This window comes from Triturus cristatus, chromosome 8, assembly GCF_964204655.1.
Source record: "Triturus cristatus chromosome 8, aTriCri1.1, whole genome shotgun sequence".
In the NCBI taxonomy this organism is placed as follows: Eukaryota; Metazoa; Chordata; class Amphibia; order Caudata; family Salamandridae; genus Triturus; species Triturus cristatus.
The window spans coordinates 508225110-508242763 of record NC_140591.1 but is presented as its reverse complement, the minus strand read 5'-3'; positions in this window follow the sequence as shown (position 1 = coordinate 508242763).

Genomic DNA, 17654 nt, shown 5'->3' with positions numbered 1-17654 from the left:
AGGACCGGTTTCTGGCTATCAGCCGTCATCAGCCAGGATAGCTTGACTCCAGTGGCGTAGTGAGCACGGGTCCCACATCTGGGAATACCCATCCCACTTAGGGCGAAAAGCGTTACAACAAACAAATGATGGACGGAATGCTGACAATGCATACATTCTCCCCCAGTCAAGAGATCTGGGTTAAATCCATCGTTCTTTTGCCCACTACACCACCCCAGTTTAGACATGGCCATATGCAAATCAGTCTTGACCCTGTGCCTCATGGGAACAGTCCAGCCCGAACTGCCAAGCCATGTCTTCCCTGGACCGGAATCAAGCATCCTAGGACCGGTTTCTGGCTATCAGCCGTCATCAGCCAGGATAGCTTGACTTCAGTGGCGTAGTGAGCACGGGTCCAACGTCTGGGAATACCCATCCTACTTAGGGCGAAAAGCGTAACAACAAACAAATGATGGACGGAATGCTGACAATGCATACATTCTCCCCCAGTCAAGAGATCTGGGTTAAATCCATCGTTCTTTTGCCCACTACACCACCCCAGTTTAGACATGGCCATATGCAAATCAGTCTTGACCCTGTGCCTCATGGGAACAGTCCAGCCCGAACTGCCAAGCCATGTCTTCCCTGGACCGGAATCAAGCATCCTAGGACCGGTTTCTGGCTATCAGCCGTCATCAGCCAGGATAGCTTGACTCCAGTGGCGTAGTGAGCACGGGTCCCACGTCTGGGAATACCCATCCCACTTAGGGCGAAAAGCGTTACAACAAACAAATGATGGACGGAATGCTGACAATGCATACATTCTCCCCCAGTCAAGAGATCTGGGTTAAATCCATCGTTCTTTTGCCCACTACACCACCCCAGTTTAGACATGGCCATATGCAAATCAGTCTTGACCCTGTGCCTCATGGGAACAGTCCAGCCCGAACTGCCAAGCCATGTCTTCCCTGGACCGGAATCAAGCATCCTAGGACCGGTTTCTGGCTATCAGCCGTCATCAGCCAGGATAGCTTGACTCCAGTGGCGTAGTGAGCACGGGTCCCACGTCTGGGAATACCCATCCCACTTAGGGCGAAAAGCGTTACAACAAACAAATGATGGACGGAATGCTGACAATGCATACATTCTCCCCCAGTCAAGAGATCTGGGTTAAATCCATCGTTCTTTTGCCCACTACACCACCCCAGTTTAGACATGGCCATATGCAAATCAGTCTTGACCCTGTGTCTCATGGGAACAGTCCAGCCCGAACTGCCAAGCCATGTCTTCCCTGGACTGGAATCAAGCATCCTAGGACCGGTTTCTGGCTATCAGCCGTCATCAGCCAGGATAGCTTGACTCCAGTGGCGTAGTGAGCACGGGTCCCACGTCTGGGAATACCCATCCCACTTAGGGCGAAAAGCGTTACAACAAACAAATGATGGACGGAATGCTGACAATGCATACATTCTCCCCCAGTAAAGAGATCTGGGTTAAATCCATCGTTCTTTTGCCCACTACACCACCCCAGTTTAGACATGGCCATATGCAAATCAGTCTTGACCCTGTGCCTCATGGGAACAGTCCAGCCCGAACTGCCAAGCCATGTCTTCCCTGGACCGGAATCAAGCATCCTAGGACCGGTTTCTGGCTATCAGCCGTCATCAGCCAGAATAGCTTGACTCCAGTGGCGTAGTGAGCACGGGTCCCACGTCTGGGAATACCCATCCCACTTAGGGCGAAAAGCGTTACAACAAACAAATGATGGACGGAATGCTGACAATGCATACATTCTCCCCCAGTCAAGAGATCTGGGTTAAATCCATCGTTCTTTTGCCCACTACACCACCCCAGTTTAGACATGGCCATATGCAAATCAGTCTTGACCCTGTGTCTCATGGGAACAGTCCAGCCCGAACTGCCAAGCCATGTCTTCCCTGAACTGGAATCAAGCATTCTAGGACCGGTTTCTGGCTATCAGCCGTCATCAGCCAGGATAGCTTGACTCCAGTGGCGTAGTGAGCACGGGTCCCACGTCTGGGAATACCCATCCCACTTAGGGCGAAAAGCGTTACAACAAACAAATGATGGACGGAATGCTGACAATGCATACATTCTCCCCCAGTCAAGAGATCTGGGTTAAATCCATCGTTCTTTTGCCCACTACACCACCCCAGTTTAGACATGGCCATAAGCAAAGTGGGCAAAAGAACGATGGATTTAACCCAGATCTCTTGACTGGGGGAGAATGTATGCATTGTCAGCATTCCGTCCATCATTTGTTTGTTGTAACACTTTTCGCCCTAAGTGGGATGGGTATTCCCAGACGTGGGACCCGTGCTCACTACGCCACTGGAGTCAAGCTATCCTGGCTGATGACGGCTGATAGCCAGAAACCGGTCCTAGGATGCTTGATTCCGGTCCAGGGAAGACATGGCTTGGCAGTTCGGGCTGGACTGTTCCCATGAGGCACAGGGTCAAGACTGATTTGCATATGGCCATGTCTAAACTGGGGTGGTGTAGTGGGCAAAAGAACGATGGATTTAACCCAGATCTCTTGACTGGGGGAGAATGTATGCATTGTCAGCATTCCGTCCATCATTTGTTTGTTGTAACGCTTTTCGCCCTAAGTGGGATGGGTATTCCCAGACGTGGGACCCGTGCTCACTACGCCACTGGAGTCAAGCTATCCTGGCTGATGACGGCTGATAGCCAGAAACCGGTCCTAGGATGCTTGATTCCGGTCCAGGGAAGACATGGCTTGGCAGTTCGGGCTGGACTGTTCCCATGAGGCACAGGGTCAAGACTGATTTGCATATGGCCATGTCTAAACTGGGGGTGGTGTAGTGGGCAAAAGAACGATGGATTTAACCCAGATCTCTTGACTGGGGGAGAATGTATGCATTGTCAGCATTCCGTCCATCATTTGTTTGTTGTAACGCTTTTCGCCCTAAGTGGGATGGGTATTCCCAGACGTGGGACCCGTGCTCACTACGCCACTGGAGTCAAGCTATCCTGGCTGATGACGGCTGATAGCCAGAAACCGGTCCTAGGATGCTTGATTCCGGTCCAGGGAAGACATGGCTTGGCAGTTCGGGCTGGACTGTTCCCATGAGGCACAGGGTCAAGACTGATTTGCATATGGCCATGTCTAAACTGGGGTGGTGTAGTGGGCAAAAGAACGATGGATTTAACCCAGATCTCTTGACTGGGGGAGAATGTATGCATTGTCAGCATTCCGTCCATCATTTGTTTGTTGTAACGCTTTTGGACCCAGGAAGAGGCCAGTAGGTATGACGTGACGCAGGAGGTGGCTGAGGACATCAGGCACGTTTTTAAAATTATTAATAATATTAACCTGCCCCATGTCCCTCTGTCCCCTGCGCTCACTCTACCCCTGTGCACCTCCCACACCCACCTCACCACCAATTGTTAGTGGCGGCCGCCACTGTCAGTGAAGTGGTGATTAGAGGACATTCCCCCCAAAAACGCTTAAATCTCCTACCCACCATGGCACGATCACAGTCCTCAGACTAACAGACCCAGGTGACCTGGGTGAAATCAGCTGGCCTGGTCAGCAACTGTAGTGCAGGCAAACACCATGAATCTTCTCTCACAGTTAATAGACACAAAACGGTCATCTGCGGTGAAAACTTTCTTTGAAATAAAAAAAATCACAGCACAGGTATCGGCAGTGAAAAATGCCCTAACAGACAGAGCAAACACAGTGCAGCAATCTGATCTGCCAACTGCCATCATACACACCACAAGTACAGTACAAGCACCTGCAGTGCACACTTCCCTAACACACAGCAGGTAGAGTAAAGCCATCCACAATGTAAGCTTTCTTCCCTATAACAGAGACAGTACAAACATGCTAAATGATGGCTTCCTTCAAATCCAGCAGGTACAAAGCAGGCTTCTCTCTGACGCTACATATACTGAAGCTGGCGCGAGTGCGCAGCGGGCGCGCCAAAGGCGTGCCTAAGGCAAGCCCGTCAGCGCCCGTCCGCGCCCGTACGCGCCCGTCCGCGCCAAGGCCGCGACTAGCGCCAGTCCCCCTGTCCAAGTGAATCTGGGGAATCTCGATACAATCACTTTTTCTAGTGAAATGCTTCATAGTTTCAATACCAATAAACACCCCTGTTGCCTATATCTACAACCAGAGCGTTGGCTCCCACACTCCCAGCTGACATGCTCAGGCTGTGGTTCCACTCTGCCTGAACTAACTTTTCTTCCTATTAAATCACTAATAAAAAATAGCAGATATAAAAAGCTAAACATACTGCCTAAGCAAGCCTGGAAATGTGTCCTTATAAATGCCCGATCGCTAGTCAAACACAGCACCAAGTGTGAATTATTAATTGTTGATGAAAACATAAGTATTGCATTTGTCACTGAATCCTGGACAGATGATGCCTCGGGCCCAGACCTAGTTAAAGCCACCCCACCTGATCACCTGTGCTACACACTTAATAGACCTAACAGGAAAGGGGGGGCCTTGTAGTTATTTACCACAACTCCATAAGAGCCTCTTTTAACCCTCTTGTTAATTCACAATATGAAGCATTAGATTTTTGCTTTTATCTTTCACACCACTTTACCTTTAGAGGTACTCTTATTTATAGACCACCAGGTCCTAGAAGCCAATTCCTTATGCAAACAGACAATATAGTGGCAAATACACTTAGTTCTAATTCACACACGATACTTAGAGATTTTAATTTTCATTTGGAAGCACTCTCTGATCATGATACCTCCAATTTGCGTGACATGATGAGAAACGTTGGTCTGGATCAACTGGTGCTCAGCGCCACACATAAGGCCGGGCACACTCTAGATGGCAACTTTTCCAACGAAATACAACTGCTCTTCATGGACGCGCTCCCAGTAGTCTGGTCAGATCATAAAGCAGTGCTGTTCGAACTCACCGCCCCCAACAGCCACACAAGTAATCCAGAGAAAAAACACACAAATGATTAGTAGAGCCTGGAATAAGATAAAGTCTGAGGAATTACAAGAATTGTTGACTGCAACCTCGCCATCCTTCCCCACAAATTCGGAAGAAGCGGCCCAATCATATACCAAATGGCTTGAGGCAGCCGTCAATAAGCTTGCTCCAAAAAAACTCAACCGCCTCAACAGGGCGCATCCGTCCTCCCCCTGGTACTCTCAGGAACTAAGGGGCATATCAACAAGGGCTTTATCTCTGCTTTTTTGGCTTTAAAAGCCAAAAATAGCAGAGATAAAATTAGCGCCCTATCAACAACAGGGTGCTAACACGCAAATTTGCATGTTAGCACCCTTTTTCACTATGCTTCCCCTTGCATCTCTAATGAGATGCAAAGGGGGCGTTCCAGAGTAAAATAATAGGAGAAATGTCGCTAAGCGACATTTCTCCTATTATCAAGAATGTCGCTAGCCCTGTTAGAGACAAAAAAAGCAGCGCTAACCGCGGTTAACGCTGCTTTTTTACGTCTGCTAATTTTCAGACTTAGCCATGATATCCTATGGAAGGAGGATATCATGGCTAAGTTTGCCTGTCCCTATCAACAAGGTAACATGTGATTATCGCTGGGTTTCCAGCGATAATCTCACGTTAGCCTGTTAGCGTGTAGATTTTTATCGCTATTGAGATAAGCGTTGCTAATAGCACGCTATCTCAGCAATAAAAATTCACGCTAGCCGGCGATAATTATCCTCACGCTAAGAGCGCTGAGCGATAATTATCGCCGGTTGTTGTTGATATGCCCCTAACAGACCAAAAACTGGTCTGTAAACACCTAGAGAGAAACTGGAGGAAGAAATATGATGATAGTGACAAGAATAAATATAAACTCAGCCTAGCACACCACACACAGCTGCTTCTAAAAGCCAAACTAGAGTTCTTCACAAATCGAATTAATTTGGCAAAAAATTGCAGCAAAGAACTATTTAAAACGGTCACATCTCTGGCATATCCGACCACCCCCACTATCACTGCGAGCCAGGAACTATGCGACAAAATTGCTCAATTCTTCCAGCTCAAAGTGGAGTCTATTTTTTAAATCTTCACCAATACAACAACCAAATCCAGTACCCTTCAAGCCAATGACGCTCAATCAGGAAAGGGCATTAAGGCAATTTTTTATAAATTTGCTCCTGCAACACCTATAGAAACTCTAAATCTCATTAGGACTATGAAATCAGGCTCGCCTCATGACCCCTGCCCGGTTTCCACTATAATACAAGCATCGTAACCAGTTGCTCGAGCGCTATCATCCGTCATAAGCTTGATGTTTTCTGAAGGACACTTTCCCAAAATTTGGAAAAGCGCATCTATTCTGCCCCTCCTTAAAACAGCCACTTTAGATACTAAAGACCCAAATAACTTCAGACCAATCTCCAGACTCCCTCTCCCGGCTAAAATAGCAGAGAAGCTCATGAATGCACAACTTAGCAGGTTCCTGTCAGAGTCACAGGCACTGGATCCCTCACAATACGGCTTCAGAGCTGGTCACAGCACCGAGTCAGCCCTCATCAAGTCCACAGAAGAGATCAGGTCCGTACTTGATCTAGGAGGGAAAGCGGTGATGATCATGCTGGATCTCTCCGCGGCCTCCGATATGGTCCATCACATTTTATTGATGGACCGTTTGCGGGACAGTGGAATCCATGGTACCGCCTGGGACTTCCTTAAATCCTTTCTTTCTAACAGAACTCAAACGGTTGCACTAGGGGAATACTCTTCTAAACCCTTTTCCTTGCTGTGTAGAGTCCCTCAGGGCTCCTCGTTGAGCCCAACCCTTTTCAATACCTATGTCTCATCACTGGCCCCACTCATCGAATCGTACGGATTCTCTCTAACCTCCTACGCTGATGACACCCAAACTGTGGTGTCATTACTTCCAGGGTTAGTGATGAGAACAGCATCAAATCTCCAAGAGTGCATGTCAGCCGTAGGCAGCTGGATGGCTAAGAACTGCCTTAATCTTAACTCTGGAAAAACGGAGGTGGTGCTGTTCGGTAATGACCCCACCTTTTGGACTCTGGCATGGTGGCCGGACACACTGGGCCTCCTCCCCACACCCAAGAAAAAGGCAAAAAATCTCGGGGTCTGGGTTGATGACAAACTCAGCTTCAAAGACCAGGTCAATGCGGTGACTTCCTCTACCTCCTATATTCTTAGAGCATGCAGGAAAATAATGCCATACCTCCCCAAAGACAGTATGCAAACGGTCGTTACCTCTTTAGCCCTATCCAGGCTTGACTACTGTAACGGGCTCTACCTCACACTGCAAGAGGGACTCATGCACAGACTACAAACCCTTCAGAATGCAGCAGCACGACTGATTACAGGTACACCAAAATATGCCTCTATCTCTGCAGAGATGAGACAGCTTCACTGGTTAGCCATAAGGAAACGGACCCAGTTTAAAGCTCTGTGCCTGGTCCACAAGGCTCTCCATGGAGTCGGCCCAGAATTCCTTAAACAAACATTTATCTGGTATGTACCAAAAAGACCGCTTCGCTCAACAGAGGCAAAACTGATTTCGGTACCCAGAGTGCATAAAGCTAGCTGGGGAGGTAGAAGCTTCGTGACTTGTGCAGCGAAGGCCTGGAACGATCTCCCGTTAGATCTCTGATCCACAGCAGATTTGCTCTATTTCAGGAAAGCCTTGAAAACTTGACTTTTTTCTTCCTAAATCTCATGCCTAGTCTCCTTTCCCGTGGGCCTCTGTAGGACTTCAACATAGAGCCAGGACTCCCTTGGGTAACAGTTGCGCTCTATAAAATGCAATAACATAACATAACATATTGATTTTTAATAGTAGTTAATCTTTTTTTTTTAATTTGAAATTAGCGTTTTTAGTTCCGTAGCGGGTTGTGGGTTTATAGGGGAATAGGGTGGGAAGTACTTTAACTATATAAAATGTATTGAATAATTTTTACTTATTAATATTTGTTTAATTGTGATGTTATAGTGTTAAAAGTGTAAATTCATGTGTTAATAATTGTTTATTAATTAGTTGTTAATTAATTTAAATTAATTAATTAGTAATTAATTATGGTAATTGTGTAATTAATTCTAGGTTTGTTTTGTGGTGTTTATAGGTGTAAATGGTGTGAAGGGTAGGAAGTAATTACATTTTATTGATGAATTATTAATTAGTTGCTAATTAATTTAAATGAGTTAATTAGTAATACATTATGGTGATTGTGAAAGTAATTTTAGGTGTGTGTTGTAGTGGTTATAGGTATAAATGGTGTGAAGTGTGGGAAGTAATTTGTTTTTTATTGATGAATAAATATTTGTTAATTAATTTAAATTAATAAATTAATAATTAATCATCATAATTGTCTAATTCATTTTAAGTGTACATTTTGGATATTATAGCGTTAAAGTATGTGCACTTAAAGAATGTTTATTATCTTTTTTATCAACAATGTATTTTAAATTCCTTAATAAATTAACTATGGAAATAAATTTAAATAAAAGTGTTAACGTCTTTTTTTATTGGTCTGGTGTTATAGGGTAGGAAATAAAATAAATATATTTATATTTTAAATAATTTGTTTGTGAATATTAGTTCCTTTAAAATAAATATAGTTTATAAATGTATTTATTGTTTTTTAAATCATATTTTTAGGTTTTTGTTATATGTAATTAACATTATGATGCTGATTCCGATCCGTTAAAAAAAATTTGCGTACGACTCGTACCCGTATATTTTTACGTACGATTCGTACAAGTGCCCTACAACAGGCGAAGTTCGATTCGTATGTTAAAAATACATACGAATAGCGTCGGCAAAAGTGTACGAGAGGGAGCCGGACATTTTTACGTGCAAATCGTAAAACAGAAGTCCGAGCGCGCAAATACGATCCGTACCGCCTGTCCGAATACACAACCGCATGTAAAAGGCCCCGTACGGAGCGAACGCAGTAGCACACATGTACACGGGTAAACTTGTGCCTGGATACGAATCGTACAGCCCCCCCTGCATATGTCAGCACTGTACCCCCGTATGTCAGCACCGTACCCCCCCCCTCCGCACCATACCCCAGGACCGTACCACAGCCCCGCACCTGTATGCGCCGCACCCCAGGCCCGTCTCCCAGCCCTGTACCTGTACGCACCGTACCCCAGGTACGTACCCCAGCCCCGCACCTGTACGCGCCGCACCCCAGGTGCGTACCCCAGCCCCGAACCTGTACGCACCGTACCCCAGGACCATACCCCAGCCCCGCACCTGTACGCGCCGCACCCCAGGCCCATCTCCCAGCCCCGTACCTGTACGCACCGTACCCCAGGCACGTACCCCAGCCCCTCACCTGTACGCGCTGCACCACAGGTGTGTACCCCAGCCCCGTACCTGTATGCACCATACCCCAGCCCCGCATCTGTACGCGCTGCACCCCAGGCCTGTCTCCCAGCCCCATACCTGTACGCACCGTACCCCAGGCCCATACCCCAGCCCCCCACCTGTACGCGCCGCACCGCCAGGTGCGTACCCCAGCTCCGTACCTGTACGCACCATACACCAGGACTGTACTCCAGCCCCGCACCTGTATGCGCCGCACCCCAGGCCCATCTCCCAGCCCCGAACCTGTACGCACCGTACCCCAGGACCATACCCCAGCCCCGCACCTGTACGCGCTGCACCCCAGGCCCGTCTCCCAGCCCCGTACCTGTACGCACCGTACCCCAGGCCCGTACCCCAGCCCCCCACCTGTACACGCTGCACCCCAGGCATGTAACCCAGCCCCGTACCGGTACGCACCATACCCCAGCCCTGCACCTGTACGCGCCGCACCCCAGGCTCGTCTCCCAACCCCGTACCTGTACGCACCATACCCCAGGCCCGTACCCCAGCCCCGCACCTGTACGCGCCGCACCCCAGGCACGTACCCCAGCCCCGTACCTGTACACACCGTACCCCTGCCCCGCACCTGTACATGCCGCACCCCAGGCCTGTATCCCAGCCCCGTACCTGTACGCACCATACCCCAGGCACGTACCCCAGCCCCGCACCTGTACGTGCCGCACCCCAGGCGCGTACCCCAGCCCCGTACCTGTACGCACCGTACCCCAGGACCGTACCCCAGCCCCGCACCTGTATGCACCGCACCCCAGGCCCGTCTCCCAGCCCTGTACCTGTACGCACCGTACCCCAGGCACGTACCCCAGCCCCGCACCTGTACGTGCCGCACCACAGGCATGTACCCCAGCCCCGTACCTGTATGCACCATACCCCAGGACCATACCCCAGCCCCACACCTGTACGTGCCGCACCCCAGGCCCGTCTCCCAGCCCCGTACCTGTATGCACCGTACCCCAGGCCCGTACCCCAGCCCCCCACCTGTACACGCCGCACCCCAGGACCGTACCCCAGCCCCGCACCTGTACGCGCCACACCCCAGGCCCATATCCCAGCCCGTACCTCTACATACCATACCCCAGGCCCATACCCCAGCCCCACACCTGTACGCGCCGCACCCCAGGCGCGTACCCCAGCCCCGTATCTGTACGCACCGTACCCCAGGACCGTACCCCAGCCCCGCACCTGTACACGCCGTACCCCAGGCCCGTATCCCAGCCCCGTACCTGTACGCACCGTACCCCAGGACTGTAGTGCCTGTACGCGCCGCACCCCAGGCCCGTACCCCAGCCCCGTACCTGTACGCACCGTACCCCAACACCGTACCCCAGCACCCTCACCCAGCATCGCGTATGTACGGACCTTACCTACGCGAAAAAGACTCGTACAGAACCAGGACACTGTAAAACAGCACAGGGAGGGTCAATTCGACTCGCACAACACCACAAAACACGTCTACATGACAAAATACATCTCAATGACTGACCTGGCATATCCAAACAGGCAAACAGAGGCCCAAAATCACAACCACCTCTTATAACACACCCACCAAAAATTCAAACCCAGCCATGCCCACAAATGGACCAATAAAAAGGGCCCACACACACAACCCATGAGCCTTTGCAACAGACCCGCTGCTGCCAGACCCCACAGACAAACAACTGCACCTTACTTACACCTTAACTACACCTTAACTTACACACCTTCACACAACCACCTTCACAAACACCCCCTCTTCACATTCACAAACACACCGTCACATTCACACCCACACACCCACAACCATCCACACCCACACCCCACACGATACCCACAGACAAGAATCCAAAGTTCACAAGGGTGGAGCTGGACCTCCTTGTCAACTAAGTCATCAGAGTCGAGCCACAGCTGTTTGGAACATTGGTCAGACAGACCAGCATAGCCCTGTGGCAGAGGATCGTCGATAAGGTGAATGCTGTTGCGCCCATCCGAAGGACCAGGCATGAATGCAAAGCCAGGTGGTACGATCTGCGCAGGGCAGTCAAGCGGAAAATGAACGAGGAATACGCCCAGAGCAACATCACTGGAGGTGGGCTGCCCCGCAGACCCGTACATTACCATCCCTGGGTGGAGAAGGTGATGGCCCTGCTTCCGCCGGTGGGAGTACATGGAGTCGAAGGAGTCGCAGAGCCTGGTGAGTACACAAACTACTTACGTAACATGGGGGCAATGGCATCCACACCCCAAATACACCAAATGCACGCAATTACCCCCAAGCCCTCACCGGACACAACCACAGTCAAAAAGCATGCTCATGCCACTAACATGTCCATGCCCCATTCACAAAGCAAGGCCATGCCATGTCCCAGGCTACACGAACCACAAACCCAAGACTGGATGTCCGGGATGCTGGGAGGGCGGGCCTCACAAAACACATTGTGACACTCAGAAGCAGACACCAATGCCCTCAGCCCATATGGCCTAGGTACATACCCATGCACCAAGCCCAAGGCACAGGGACTGGCAAAGTACTGAGAAGGTAGCTGACACTTGGCCCTGCTGTATGCAGCACAAGGCCCTCCTGTGACCACTGTACACTCAAACACCAACTCCACTAGCTCAGATATCTAGCACAGGAACTCACACTCACTGTCATGCCAGCATGCACCATGAGGGGACAGACACATCACCTGGGAGACCCAATGACAAATCACACTACACTCAACAGCAGGCCCGGTCACAACCCCCCCCCTTACACAAGCACACACCCCTGGGGCAGGCAACGGATTCATCCACTCTCACAATGGACATGTGACACAACAAGATCAATCCATAGCCAAATAAGCATCCTAGCCACAATTCTACAAGTCAAACATTCAGGAGAACATATCAATCTGTCCCCCGCTACATACCCATCCACAAGTGGACATTGAGAGGAATGCTAGGCACATCCAACTACCTGGAGGAACTGTGCCAACTTGAATATGTATGAAACATGGATGTCGCATGAAACAGCATTGACATTGTCTCTCTCTCACACACAGGACAACGTCATGGATCTACCCCCAACAATGGGGGGGAACAATCACAGTCCCAGGCTCGGCGTGAAGATGATCCAACCGGCAGCGATGACTCTCACCACTCCGTGGATGACCCCGACCAACCTGGACACTCTGGTGCCCAAGCCCCTGCAGCACCTGCTTCAGGTACATCTGTGCCAACCACCACCCCCATTCCTGCCACATCCCAGGAGACACCCAGGAGCCCTGCTCGCACTGAACAACAGAGCCAGTCTGACCAGGAGGGACAAGGTTCTCCGGGCACCCAGGAGGAGGCAGGCAAACCCGCAAATGCCATCTCTCAGGGGTCCCGTAGACCCGATGTTCCCACAAAGGCAGGCCAGGCTCGTGTGGGCAGGGGTGGTAGGATTGAGGCAGGCAGAGGCGCGAACCTGACCAGCCAGCTGAGGGAACCGGTATGTCACACAAACACCACATCCTGGACACATACCGGTGTGACACCAGGGGCATCAGCCAGGTAGTGGGGAGCCTCACTGAGATGAAGGGGACCCTCGACGAGATGAAGAACCTGCAGGCCAAGCAACATGCCAGTCAACAACAACACCAAGGACGGATGGAGGCAAGACTGGCTGAGCTCCTGGCGGTGCAAAGGGACATAAGCCATTCACTCCGTCGGATCGCCGACAACATGGGCAACCCTCCCTGTGACACCAGGCGCAGACCAGCACCAGCCACAGGGAGGGAGGAGGAGGAGGAGGATTTGTCCGACGGAGCGTCCCAAACATCGTCAAGGCCAGCATCTGAGGGTCCCCGGAGGAAGGTGGGTCGTCCACGGTAAAGACCGTGAGAGGCAGCAGACCATCCATATCTCCCAGGGCACCTGGCCTGGCACCTGGCCCTCTGGCGCAACAGCAGCACCACATCCAATGACATTCTCTGTCACATGGACTTGCTGGTCACAGTCTGACCAATGATGACCAACACTGTGGTCTGGACTCTGATGACTTAAAATGCGAAGGATACCATCTCCCCCTGTGAACTTTGGATTCCATGCACCCGGTAGAGCACCTTATTTTATCTACCAAAACACGTACCCCACTGCAAATAAAAAGATTTATTTTTTATTATGAGATGTTGCAGTCATTTTGCATTAGTCCACAACATATGTGTGTGTAAATGTCAAACTCTGCCTGAGTGTTGAACTAACTCCACCCATCCATACCCGTGGATCTGAGTCTGGTACAGGACACACATGGGTCACAATGTATCATTCAATGCAGACATGGAGCACAATACTCACCTGTGATGGCCTCAAGCTGCTGAGGGGGGGCTTGTAATACTGTGCGGACAGACCTATTTGGAAGAGTATCATTAAGGCGTAGAGGTCATGGCTCATGTGGAGGTTCCCGGGGAGGGAGTCCCAAGTATGTTTTGCCAGGTGGGAGCACTATGTCCTGCATGCTGGAGTACGGTGGATGTGAAGAATGGTGGCATGGGCAAGGTTGGATGCACGGAGATGGCCCAATGGGGTCTCGGGTGACAGTGGTACAAGGTTGGTTTTGGGTCGGGGTTGTGGCCTGCCTCCTGAGTGTGGGTGGGGAGTCTGAAGGTCAACCTGCAGCAGACAGTGATCCATTGCAGCTATCTCTGCTGGACGGTGATGTGGGTGGGGCGCGGGATGTTGAAGCTGAGGTGTGCAGATGCACCCTGGATGTGTACTAGTTTCCCGGGAGTTTGGATGTACTTGCTCCGTAGAGGGCAGGGCAGTATTTGACACGGATGTTGTCGTGGACCTGGGGGATGGTCTGTCTTTCCTTGGAGTGGATCTATCTGTGGATCATGTGCATAATGTAGAGGGTGTTGCAGCCTGAGGTACAGATGATGGTGATTACCATGGCAAATGTGAGCGAGCAATACATGATGCACACCATCTTGTGTGCGTGCCCACTGGGTACTTGTGCAGGGCTCTTGCGGGTGGGACACAAGCAGTTGACCCACCTGTAAGGGGACAATCCGCAGATGATTACCTCAGTCCTGTACAAGTCCAGCCTCAGGTGGCTGATGTTCAGCCATTCATCAATGGATCCCATGCATTCTTGAATATTGGAACTGGCAATGTCGGCGTCTTTGGTGAGGGTGAGGAGCACCTGGCTGTCAATGGCATACGAGCCGATGATGAGGTGCTGTGCGCATGTGATGGTGGTGAGGGGGGTCCTGGACACATTGTAGATTGACACCCTGAGAGATGATACCTGTGCCATGAGCCAGACGACGACACCATACTACATGCAGAAGCCTTGAGTCCCACTCCCATGGCCTTGCTGGGTACAGAGCCGGTGGGGAGTAGGAGGGACATGACCTGGTTGGTGTGAAAGGGCCTGGAAGGCGTGGCAGCGCTGTGTAGGCAGTCGGAGTTGCACACTCATCATGCAAAGGTGTTGTGTGTGCGCTTAGTGTATGCCTGAGAGCAGGAGGTAGATATGCAGATGGACATTGCATGGAGGGTGGCTGCAACATCAGACTGTAGTGTGATGTGGGTCATGCAAGGACATGAGGGTCGTGCAAAGTGCACGTTGCATGTGCAGACCGTCCAGCCTTTGGCACCACGTGGCCGCAACAGTGGCACAGACAACTGATGACAACCAAATGAATGGGTGGAGGGAGGAGCATCTTTGAGGTGTATGTGTTGCCAAATCCAGAAACTCTGTGTGCCCTTGCTGCAGGGGCTGCAGCAGCAGGCGGCATGTCCTGGAAAATATGCCACAAGTTGCACACAAAGACAAGGATGTCAGAAAGGACAACTGCAACAGGCGTATGTAAAGGAAGGAGTGTCCGGTTTTCCATGGCACACCCAGAGACAATGGATGCACAATCACCAAAGATGACTGACACCGGATCAGGAAACTAAAGGCCGAGCTGCGCACAGGAAACATACCCTCAGCAGGTGTTGAGGGCCCGTTGTGGGGACCAACATGCCCAAATACATACACAACCATGGACTTCATGCACAATAGAGATTCTAATCCATGAAGAACAGCAAGCATGTTGCTAATCTACACATAGACTCATATGCACAATCTTTGACAACTATGCCAGAGATGCCGCATGCACAGTGGCAAGAGACCTGCATTGACAGAGATGAGGCACCTTGGAGGGTGAGGAACACCTTTATTACTCAGGCTCACACCTAGGGAAATTCATCAATATGAATAGACTCACAGGTCATTTGGCTGAACATGTGGGACCTACACTGGACACCCCTTCACACCACTGATGCTGTCAATCCATTGAACTGGCACACAATTGAAGGGGGTGAGCCAAACAACCCCTGCTGCACACGGAGAGGCTGCAATTCCCCATTGAGCCTCTTATGGGGGATGTCCCACACTATGTCCACCCGTAGCCTCCTGTATGTTTCAGAGGGAAGTTTTACACACATTGATGCCTTCCTCACAATCCACAATCCCATTACAGATGACAGTCACGTAGGGTGACTATCAATTCATGGGAGTCATGCTACATGTCATGTGCCCCATGGTGAGTCGACATGTATGCATAGTAACAAAACATGCACAGGAGCAGTGCCCACACATTCCAAACAACTACCACACCCAAAATGCCTTGCTGCAATCCTACCCAAAGGAGACTTTTCACCATGTCCGTGCATGCAACGCTGATTCAGCACACGTTGCAATACTCATGAGGAATAGCAGGAGCCCAACGATGCCACGAGCAGACAGCATGCGCAACTACCTGGGGATGACAGACACACAAGAAGTCACCGAAAAGATAGTCAACCGCATGCATGGTCATTTACTCTACAGGAATAAGGTTGTCACCATGCTAGTTTTAAATTTACTGTCTCAGCTACAATGTGTGGAATAACATCATCACTCGAGTGACACATCAGAACACACCTCTAAGTCACTTAGCATACAGTCAGCTGGACACACACATTGCAACACATGCCACACAAGGCCCAAAGCGTGCACACTCAGACCCAGGGACTCACCATTATGAGAAGAAGTTGCGTATGAGTTGACTCCGGATGTCCTCCTCCTCCTCCTCCTCCTCCTCCTCCTCCTCACTTGCCTCGTGACCAAGCCCTTCATCCTCCTCGGGTGGATGTTCCTGCTCATCCGGATCCAGGATGAGTGGCACAGCTTTCTCCACTGCCATGTTGTGCAGCATGCAGCACACGATGAAGATTTTGCAGACCTGTCTTGTGAAGGCACCGGAATCGGCTCTTCAGGAGGCCAAATGTCCTCTCAATCACTCGCCTGGTCTGCCCATGGGTGTTGTTGTAACGGTGATCTGCAGCTGTTCTGGGGTTGCGGAGAGGCGTCATCAGCCATGGCATGTTGGGATAGCCAGAGTCCCCTACATGGAAATATCATGTAAAGAAGTGGGTCAGGAGATGCAGTAAGATACAAAGATACTGCTAAATACAGGATAAACAGAGTATACCCACCAACAAGACATGCTTGTTCGTTGTGCAGCCGCAGCATCATTTCTGGCACCCTGCTATGCCTCATGATGTAGGCATCGTGTGCTGACCCTGGAAAACGTGCACAGACATGGGAAATCAGCATGTTAGGTAGACACACCACAAGGGCATTAATCGAGTGATAATGTTTTCGGTTTCGATAGGCTACCTCCTGTGCCTGTGGTGGTACCTAAGCCACATGTGTCCCATCAATGGACCCAATTACATGGGGCATCCCTCCCAGGGCATAGAACTCACCCTTGACACCTGTCAACTGCTCATGAGTCGGAAAATGGATGAATTCATCCAGGTGCTCCAACATGGCTTCTAAAACATCATGCAGGACACGGCTGAACATGGTCTGGGACATGCCACCCACATCAGCTATGGTGAATTGAAACGTACCAGTGGCAAAAAAATGTACGGCTGCCATCACCTTCATCTTGGGGGTCAGCGCAGTAGGATACCTGTGTAGCGGTTGGAGGTGTGGTTCCAGCCGGGCGGTCAAGTGCTCAATCAACTCTTGCGAGAAGCAGTTGCGTCTTATGCAGTCACGTTCCCTCATGGCACCCAAGTCTGGCATTGGTCGGGGGAGAGGCGGTGCCCTGCAGAAATTTGGAAGGAATAACGAAGAGTGAGTACATTACAACACCAATGTTAATAAACTGAGCACATGTTCAACAGCTAATACACATCTGCGAAATACAGAGTCTGGTCTGTGCAATACATCCAGGACACGTATGCCAGCCAGATGAGACTCCTACGAAGAGCCAGCTACAACCGTTGATTGTCAAGTTCTACATTACATGCCCTGAAACATGCTGTGGG